Raw genomic sequence first — 11,075 nt, forward strand, 5'->3', positions numbered from 1 at the left:
ATAAATCTAAAATTGATTTGAAAAAGAAAGATGAGGCATGCAATTCAGTTAACTCAATTTGTTAGAACATGTTATTTAAAAATGTTTTCTGTTACACTTTCCCACATTGGAAAGTTATCTTTATCAAGAATCCTGAGTCACAGAGTGCAAATCCAACCTGGGAAACTGCCCTGCAAATACAAGCTGTTTCTTTTGAAAGGGCCCTGCATCGTTGTGGGTGGTTTAGCATGAAATATCACCTTTTTCAGAATCTCACATTCAGTCCATTATAATCCCAATGGTAAATTCCATATCTCAACATTTTTTTAAGATCTTATTTATTTATTTGACAGAGAAAGAGAGGGAAAACCCAAGTAGGGGAGTGGCAAGCACAGGGAGAGGGAGAAGCAGGTTCCCTGCAGAGCAGGGCGAGCTCGATGTGGGACTTGATCCCAGAACCCTGGGATCATGACCTGAACTGAAGGAGACACTCACCCAACTGAGTCACCCCGGTGCCCCAAGTATCTTAACTTTATAGCTAAGTCTCTCAATAATAGTTTATTATGAAAAATAATTTTAAAAAATTAAAGAAATACTTTAAAAAGGCTTCAAATTATGGAATCCATGTTTAGATGTATCACTGAGTACAGAGCAGTAATACTTAGCAGTCAATGTATATTGATCAAAAATCATAGTTCATTAATCTTGCAAAATAATTTACTCAATAAAATCTTTAAATGATCTATATAAAAATACAGGTGAAAACTAAACAGTTACATTATTTAATTGTGCTCAATTATTTTACTGTGAAAATAAAATGGACTCTGATTAAAATTTTGATGGAGTAAATTAATCCACTACTTTGTATGATGATTAAAAGACAAGAGTATTAAAAACTACATAGCTGTAATAATTTGTTAATGGATACACAAGGTAAAAAGATGTAAATTATAACATCAAAAACTTTTATATATGTGTTGGGAGATGAGAGAGTTAAAATGTAGAGCTTTATGATGTATTCAATGTTAAGCTGTTATCAGCTTAAACTAGACTGTTGTAAGTACAAGATCTTTAAATACACAGAATGAACTAGTGGTTGCTGAGAGGAGGTAGGTGGAGGGATGGGTGAGATAGGTCAAAGGTGATTAAAAGGTAAAAATTTCCAATTACAAAATAAATAAGTCATGGAAGGGTGCCTATGTGGCATAGTCAGTTAAGCATTGGACTCTTAATTTGGGCTCAGGTCATGATCTCAGGGTCATGGGATGGAGTCCCATGTCAGACTCCATGGTAAGTGCAGAGTCTGCTTAAGATTCTCTCTCTCCCTCTCCCCCGCTGTTTGTATGCTTTCTCTCTGTCTCTAAATAAATAAATAAAATCTCAAAAATAAACAAATAACTAAATCATAGGAAATACAGTCAATAATATCATAACTTTTGGATGACAAAGAATAACTATACCTATTGTGGTTAACATTCTATAATGTATATAACTGTCAAGTCACTACGTTGTATACTTGAAAGTAATATATTATATGTCAATTATACTGCAAATTATATTGCAAAAAAAATAAGTACAAGATGTATTCTGTAAGTCTCTAGGTAACTACAAAGCAAAGGCTACGGTAGATTCGCAAAAGATAAACAGAAAGGAATCTAGGCATATGAGTACAGAGAATTAACACATCACAAAGGAAGAGAACAAGAAAAAAGGAAAGGAACAAGGGGATTACAGAACAGGCACAAAATAATTTTTAAAATGGCTATAGTAAGTCTGTACTTATCAATAATTGCTTTAAATGTAAATGGACTAGTTTCTCCAATCAAAAGACATGGAAAGACTGAATGGATAAGTAAAATAACACCCAACTATATGCAGCCTAGAAGAAACCTATTTCAGGTTTATGGATACACAGACTGAAAGTGAAGGGATTAAAAAAAGATATTCCATGCCAAAGGAAACCCACAGGGGGTCAGAGGTGACAATACTTAGACAAAATAGACTTTATGATAAAGAGTCTAATAAGAAACAAAGGTCATTATATAAATGATAAAGGGGTAAATCCAACAAGAGGATATAAAATTTGTAAATATTTATGCACCCAACATCAGACCACCTGAATATATAAAGCAAATAGCAACAGATCTGGGGATAAATAAACAGCAATATAACAATAGTAGGGAACTTTGATATTCCACTTTCTTTTTTCTTTTTAAGTATATATTTATTTGTTTGTTTGTTTGAGAGAGAGTGAGAGAGAGAAAGAATGGGGGAGAGGCACAGAGGGAGAAGATGAGAGAGCATTTCAAGTAGATTCCCTGCTGAGTGTGGAACCTGGTATGGTATGATCATGGTATGATCATGACCCCAGCTGAAATCAAGAGTTGGCTTTTCAATGGACCAATCCATCCAGGTGTCCCTGATATCCCACTTTCAACAACTGGTAGAATAACCAGACATAAATCAATAAGGAAACATTAAACTTTGAGCATTAGACCAGATGAACCTAAGATATACACAGAACATTCCATCCAAAATCAATGAAACACACATTCTTCTCAAATGTGTGGAACATTACCAAGGATAGATCATATGTTGAGCCTTAAAGAGGCCTAGTGCCCATGGACACATGGTCAAGTGGGGCCAAGGAGACTCACCCTGGCTTGTGGAAGAGCAGGAGTTTGGACCAACATGAATATCTGGCACTGGATAGAATGGGTTTTCCCCAGCCAGTCCAAGGGGAAGCTCCGTGAGATCCTGGTGGACATTGTTGTAGAGAATGCAAGAAACATAGAAGGCAAATGTTCCAGCAGCTGCCACAAAGGAAAGCAAATTTTCTTCTGTCAGTGGAACACCAAACTTGGCTGGAAAGGTACAATTAAAGAATCTGGTGTGAAGCACAAAGGATAGATTGAAATAGCCAATTTCTCTGAAGAAAATGAAGTAGATGACACCGAGGTGAATTTGAGCCAAAAGAAAGGTGATGAGGATATAGTGAAGAATATTAAAAAAAAAAAAAAAATTAGGCTCCACCGAGTCAGGGAAATCTCTGGCAATTACCTGAAGCCATATAAGACAGGATTTACATGGGAAATGGTTTTGTCATTGAAAACTTTGGCAACCTAAGAATTGACTGCTAAAAGGAAAAAGGAAACTGAGTGAAAATACCTCGCAAACCTCATCTCCAGTGGCATTGGGAATAAGGATTCCCATTGTGGCACTACTCATGATGGAACTGTTCCACACAGCTGTGAAACAGCTGTGCAGAATCTTCACTGGAAAAGATCTGATGCAAAAATTTTCTGAAAAGGGAGGGAAATTCCAGATGTTTGATTGACATGTAACCAGTGAATATGTGAAATTGTTAACAAATAAAAAGATCATCATGAAATGGAGATGTAGGAACTAGCTAGAAGGACACTATGCACCAGTTGCACTGAATTTTGTGTCTGCTTCAGGGCAAATGGAATTACAGTTGAAACATAAAGGAGTTTCTGTCTCTAAAGAAGAGAACATGAAATTCTGTTAGCAGAAGCCAGCATTTTGAAGAAATAAAAGGTTTATTGCAGCTGACCATCTTAAACGCCTAACTGGAAGATTTTACAAGGGCATTACCTTCTGTAAGCAGAAAAGGCATCAAGTTTACTTGTTCCCTATTGTTATTTTTTAAAGAGAAAACAAATACAATTAATTTATATTAGATGAAATCCATGAACTTATAGGAAATGTAAAGCATTATTGCAATCTTTACTGTAACTAGATTCTGCATTGAGTTAAAAGTAACAAGAAACCTGAAATCAGGTATTAAACTTACATCCCATAGATGCTCCTCTGGGAACAGATTGAATCCCAGAGTACAGATAATTGAAGTTTCCCAAGCTAAAGTTTGTCTGAGGGGCGCCTGGGTGGCTCAGTGGGTTAAGCCTCTGCCTTTGGCTCAGGTCATCATCTCAGGGTCTTGGGATTGAGCCCTGCATCAGGCTCTTTGCTCTGCAGGGAGCCTGCTTCTCCTTCTCTCTCTCTGCCTGTCTCTCTGCCTACTTGTGATCTCTGTCTGTCAAATAAATAAATAAAATCTTAAAAAAAAAACATAAGGGGTGCCTGGTGGCTCAATGTGTTAAAGCCTCTGCTTTCGGGTCAGGTCATGATCCCAGGGTCCTGGGATCGAGCACCAGATTGGGCTCTCTGCTCAGCGGGGAGCCTGCTTCCCCCTCTCTCTCTGCCTGCCTCTCTGCCTACTTGTGATCTGTCTGTCAAATAAATAAAAATCTTTAAAAAACAAACAAACAAACAAAAAGTAAAAACCTTAAAACATATTTTTCATGGGGTGCCTGGGTGGCTCAGTGGGTTAAAGCCTTTGCCTTCGGCTTGGGTCATGTCTCAGGGTGATGGGATCGAGCCCCACATTGGGCTCTCTGCTCAGCAGGGGACCTGCTTCCTGCTTCCCCCCCACTCTCGCTTGCCTCTCTGCCTACTTGTGATCTCTCCCTCTGTCAAATAAATAAATGAAGTCTTTTAAAAAAAACACATTTTTCGTGGTTTTACATTTTAGTAGAGAAGTTCTAATTGGCCTCTCATTACGTTTTCTTGAAAAGAGCAATGTACCTATTATCTACTCAAATTGTTCTGCTAAAAAGACAGGAAAAAATGTTAAGCAAAGTATTTACCAAATTATTAATACTTTAGAACTGTAATAGTCATTTTTGTTTACATTTTGAAATTAGACCCACAAAGGAATCAGACCATCCATTATAGAAAATCTTTAAAAGTTTGAACTATAATTTTAAAATAACCACTTCATTCTCCCTATTCTGTTAATACAGGGTGGATATAGATAATATATTAGCTTTGAAAAGGAAAGGATTCAAAACAACAAAATGGACCAGCCTGGGAAAGGAGAGAGACCCAAATCATGCCCCTAGGTTTATTGCTCGTACTAGTGTGGGCTTCACTTGTAAGACCAACAGCAATCACTATCAAACTTCAATCTTGCCTTCCTGCAAGAGTGAAGAACCTTTACAAAAAGCATTTATTTATTTATTTTTTTACAAAAAGCTATGAAATGAAGCTGTTGGCTGTTCTTCAGAGTTTCAGCATGACCATAAAATCTCAGTCTGTGCAGAGCAGTTCTGGTGCTCCCTTGAGGGTTGGAAATAGTCATAGAAGAACCAGCCTTGGACCCAGCACAGTCAGAAGAGTCTGTGTGAAATGAGGTAATAAGGTTTTGTTGAAGTGGGGATCAGTTTAGAATGTTCCCAAGGTCATGAGCAAAACCAGATGGTCTCTGAGGTAAACTGCCAAAGTTCCCAGGAGTTCTTGGACTAGGAATAATCCATCCATGACTCTACTATAAACTTCTCTGGTCCCTTAATGGGAATAGTCCTTTCAGAATTTCTTTAAATCTTCAAATTTACATCCGTGTAAAAATTCATGACTGGCATATTTTCTGTGCTGTTGACTCCTGCCCTCAGATGTAGTCATCCCACACATTGGCACTCATCAGTTACCTCAAATTTATAGAACTCAGAGATCTGTTTGCACATAGGAAGTTCAAACACCCCAGGGGCTAGTGCAAAAACAGCCAACAGAGAGGTGTTGTGTGTGGAAGAGTCCCATACATTGCCTTGTGTCTTGCAACCTTGTTATAATCACTTATTAGCTCCAGGAGGGTTTTGGTTTTGTTTTGTCTTGTTTTGTTTGGTCAATTCTTTGGATTTCTTACATAGATAATCTTGTCCTCTATGTCATCTATTTCTTCATTTTCAATCTGTATTTTATTTTTTTTTTAGCTTATCTTCTTTTTCCTGAGAGTTTTATCACAAATGGTTGCTGGATTTTGCCAAATGCTTTTTTTGTTTTTTGTTTTTTGGGTTTTTTTATATGATCATGTGATCTTTCTTTTTTAGCCTATTGATGTGATGAATTACATCAATTAGTTTTTGAATGTTGGATCAACATTGCGTAGCTGGTGTAAATATCACTTGGTCATGTTGCATAATGCTTTTTTGTACATTGTTGAATTCAATTTGCTAATATTTTAGTTGGGGATTTTAGCATCTGTGTTCATGAAAGATACTGATTTTAGTTTTCTTTTCTTGTAACAGCTTTGTTTGGTATTGGTATTAGTGTTATAATGGTCTTATAGAATGAGTTAGGTTGTATTCCTTCTGCTTCTGTCTTCTAAAAAGAGTTTTCAGAGAATTGGTATAAATTTTTCCTTAAATATTTGATAGAATTCACTTACTGTTTTCAAAGATTTTTAATTATTGGTTCAATTTAGTTAATAGATACAGGCATATTCAGATTATATATTTCTTCTTGTGTGAATTTGGCAGATTATATTTTTTTAAGGAATTGATTCACTTCATCTAGTTATAAAATGTGTAGGTATTGAGTTTTTCATAGTATCTAATTTACTTTATTATCCTTTTACTATCTAGTTTCTAAGTTGAAAACATAGATTGTTGACTTAGATCTCTCCTCTTTTCTAGTACATTTATTTAATAATATATATTTCCCTCTACTTACTGCTTTCACTGCATCTCACAACTTTTGATAAATCGTACTTTCATTTAGTTCAAGATATTTTGAAATGTGTCTTGAGATATTTTCTTTGACCCATGCGTTATTTATTTATTTATTTTTAATTTTTTTAAGACTTTATTTTTTTGGAAAGAGAGAGAGAGAGAGTGAACAAGAGAGAAAGCATAAGCATTGAGGAGAAGCAGAGGGAGAGCAAGAAGCACACTTCCTGCCAAGCAGGGAGACTGATGTAGGACTTAATCCCAGGACCCTGAGATCATGACCTGAGCTGAAGGCAGATGCTTACCTGACTGAGCAACCCTAGTACCCCACCCCATGTCTTATTTAGAGGTGGGTTTTGTTTCTGACCTTATTCTAGATTGTCCATTTTTTCCTCAATGATTTTAAAATCATGCTTACAACAAGCAAATTTGTATACATACACAAATAAATTTTACGCTTCTTATTTTGTTTTATTGATATATTTGTCTATTTCTGTGTACTACAGTGTTTTGCTTATTTGGTTCATAGTGAAATTTGATATTTTCCACATCACTAATTCTTAATTTCATGTTGCTTCATATGATTTGGGAATATTTGAAAGGTATGGGGATAATTTAGGGTATCACAATGACTGAAGGTGTACCTTTGCTTATTTTTGCTTTTACTAAGTGAAGGTGAGAAATGTTAACATATTCCAATAAATGAGACAGTGCTGTTGAACAAAAAATTATTTTAATCAAAATGTCAACAATACCTTATTTGAGAAATCCTTTTCAAGGAAAAACAAAAATAAAACAAAGCAGAAAGCCAACATGTAAATATCAAAAATCAAATAAAAAAAATTTAGAATCATTTTATAAAGTTTAATTTTAAAAAATAAAGTTGACTGGGGCACCTGGATGGCTCAGTTGGTTAAGCAACTGCCTTCAGCTTAGATCATGATCCCAGGATCCTGGGATGGAGCCCCATGTCAGGCTCCTTACTCTGCAGGAAGCCTCCTTCTCCCTCTCCCTCTGCCTGCTACTCCACCTGCTTGTGCTCACTCTCTCTCTATTAAATAAATAAATAAATAAAAAGCGTTCTCTGTTTATAAATAAATAAGTTGACTTGGCATTCTTTTAAGCCCACTAATTTGGAGAATTAACAGTTAAGGAGAATTAAGAATGAAGATTAAAGCTGATCATCCAGGAAAACCAGTGTCTTCAGGAAAGTTTATTTTTTCCCCTTTTCTTAATTAATTATCAACAGTAATCCTTGTCAGATTAATCTGTAGGAGCCATATAGGTTTTGCTACCACCATGATTGAAAATTGTCTTCTATTTTGCGTGATATTTTCTATTATATATTTCCATTGCACTTACTAGTACTTACAGCATATGTGTAAGAATGGAAATGCCACCAAGTTTGTTTTGTTTTGTTTTATGATAAACTCAATAATTTTTTAGAACTCTTCTGTTAGGGCTAATTTTAAAATTTTTGGTTTATTAATTCTCTTATTATTTGAAAATAGACAACCATGTTTTTGCAAGAGAATTTTTTTTCTTACCATTCAAGTACCTCATGTATGTATTATTTTGTGTAATTACATTAACTAGGAACTCAAGTAGTAGTAAATACTGGCATCTTGTTTCTCACTTTAATGGAGTACCACTAATATTTTATCATCAAATATACTGTTGACCATCTTTTTTTTTAGATATGCTTAACCAATTTTTTTATTCCCAGAATAGTAGTTATTTTTATAAATAAACTTTAATCTGAAGACAAATGTATAAATTCTGTTAAAAGAACACTTATTCAATTATTATGATTTAATTGTTCACTATAAGATGAAAACCAGGAGACACCTAATTGATCAAGTTGTTTTAATGCCAGTTTTAAAATTAACTGTAGTAACAATTCTCCAATTGTTCTCTTCTCTTTGTATTTACATATTTGTATTTATTTTCTTCATTCAAAGTTGAAGTGGCTCTAATATTGTTTTTACCTCAGTATTACTGCTACTAGTTAACTAACAACTGTAAGGTCCATACTATCTGCTGGTTACTACTCTAAGTGTTTTGTATATATTACTCATTTTTCCCTCATGACATCCTCCTGCAGATATTATTACTTTCATTGCAGAGATAAATGAACAATCACAGGAAAGATAAGTGACTCTTAAAACTGATTATTTACTACAATGGGAGATATTGAATGAAGATTGCATATTAATCAAACGTCTCTTAGTATTCTTCTCATTTAATCTCAAATATTGAATGCCTTTATTGCATTCCCAAGTATCACTACAGAGATGACTTTTTGTTTCTCTTCTGTTTGTTTTGTATTCTTTCTGATACTTACCAGTGATATGGATTTGGATTACATCCTTCAGATTCATGATCTATCATCTTCTGGTGTGTGTCACATTGGTTGTATCCAGCAGCAGATCTGTACAATGGCACCAGTGATACCTATAGGGCATCCAAACAAGTACATTTCTTCAGCATAATCTTGGCTGTGGTTCCTCCTGCAAAGCTTTTGTTATTTTCTGCCCATTTCCCTAGCAGGTCTTCCATCCTGCCAGCTAGTTCTGTGAGTTAGCCAACATTCTTCCAACAAATTTATTTTCTCTTTTTATTAGCTAAAGCTATTTTTGTTCCCCACAACCAAAATACCTAATTGAGAAAGTATTACCAGGGAATGGGGATCGTTAGAAACCTGCAAGGGAATGTGGAGACTATCAATCGTTTATCTCGCATAGCTGGGTCAGAAACTAGTCAAAATCTTACTTAAATGCCAGTATGGGAATTCAGCAGCAGGAAAAAAGCTAATCAAATCATTGCCTGTGGTCACATGGCATCAACAGCTCATTGCAGGCATGACTTGTGGGGATTGAGTTGCTCCTACCATACAACAATAGGATGTACATGAAGAATTTATGGACTTAGTAAAGGGGGCAGCTGCTTTAAACATCAATGAGTAGCTTAAAGAAAGAGAATGACAAGTTAAAATCCTTGAATTCTAGGCTCATAGCACTGACTAAAATCCAGGGAGTTTCTAGGACCAAGATAAAAAGAATCTCTTATCTTTTGTTGCTGCAGGGACTGAGCTGGGTAAAAAACAAAACGTGGTCTTGGAGATAGTAAAATTAGACTTATTGCTTGAATTGAGAGCTTTTTCTTCTCTCTGTTACGTGAAAACTAGAGAATTGGTAGAAAAAGAGTATGTTGGTATTCTGAATACTATGGGTGAACTTCCACTCGTAGTCCACGGACACTGAAGAACATAATAAAAAACTTCCACATAGTTGTCCCTAATAGCTGCTTACCAAAGTAAAGGTTTATTCCCTGGGGAAAGTGGAATACACAAATTTTGGGAGATGCTTATATATAAGCCTTAAGTGTATATCGGCTCATTGTACCTATTGGGAGGATTTTCTTTCTTTCTGACCTACAGGGCCACTTGTGGATGTAATGGAGCCAAATAATGGCACAAGAAGTCCAGTTTTCTCTGGTACTGGTATGTAATGTAGAGCTTCACAATTGTTTCACTTTACCAGAATCTACCAGAATTTATGGGAAGTGGCTGAAGGTTTTCCTAGTTAATAAGGAATCTCAAGTGATCTGAACATGGAGATTAGTAACAAGGATTTGAGGAAGAGGGGAGAAGCAGGGGAAAGATTCCTTAAAATGAGCTCAGGACATAAAAAATATCCATGCCGTATGTTAACTCAAAGGACATGTCTACTCATAATAATTATGTGGACAAGAGAAGATAATTTCTCAGTGTCAGTTCTTTCCCATTCATAGCAACTTCAGAACTTATGTAATGAACAAAATGGCTATGGTGATAAAGATGAGTACTAGTCACAAGTGCAGCAACACAGGGTTGCCTTTAGTAGTGTGTGAGGATAATTTCCCAAAAATGGTAAAAGTGAATCTATAATATTGTGCCATATGTTTTGGTTTCAGCTGATTTTTTTCCCACTAATTTTGTCATGTAGAGTTCCTATAATGTGGATTAGATACTCACTCTGGATTTGGATTTAGATTTGATTTCTCCATCCATCATGCCTCAAGTAAGCATTACTAGGAATGAGAAACTGGATGCCTTGTTCAACCTCATGGTATCTTTCATAATTTCTTCCAAGCAAGGAATCTAACTTTCCATAAAAGAAGAAAGACAATTAGATAATGCCCTCAGGTAACTCTAGTCTTATCATATACCTTATTGAAGAATGAATCATGGCACCATATGAAAGGATGCAATTTATGATTTGAAATATTGACTAATGTATGTACCATTTCTTGCAGAATTGGTATGTATGAGTCCAAAAACTGAAGATTAGAGTTGGAATTAACACCTTTCCTAATTATACCTAATCAACCACATTTTTTTCCCTACTCCTGAAATTAGAGCAATTACTGGTTTAGAAGTTAGTAATAACCAAGGGAAGAAACACTCTACCAGAGAATTCAGCAACATTACATGGAGGTAACCAATGCCATTTAGACCATTTAGAGTCTGAAGACAATGAGTCAGTAAGTATTGGGGGTGATAGATCTTGGAAATCAAGAGAAAAAAAGGCT

The sequence above is a fragment of the Mustela putorius genome, unplaced genomic scaffold, assembly GCF_011764305.1.
Source record: "Mustela putorius furo isolate JIRA1106 unplaced genomic scaffold, ASM1176430v1.1 tig00000759_pilon_pilon_pilon, whole genome shotgun sequence".
Classification (NCBI taxonomy): Eukaryota; Metazoa; Chordata; class Mammalia; order Carnivora; family Mustelidae; genus Mustela; species Mustela putorius.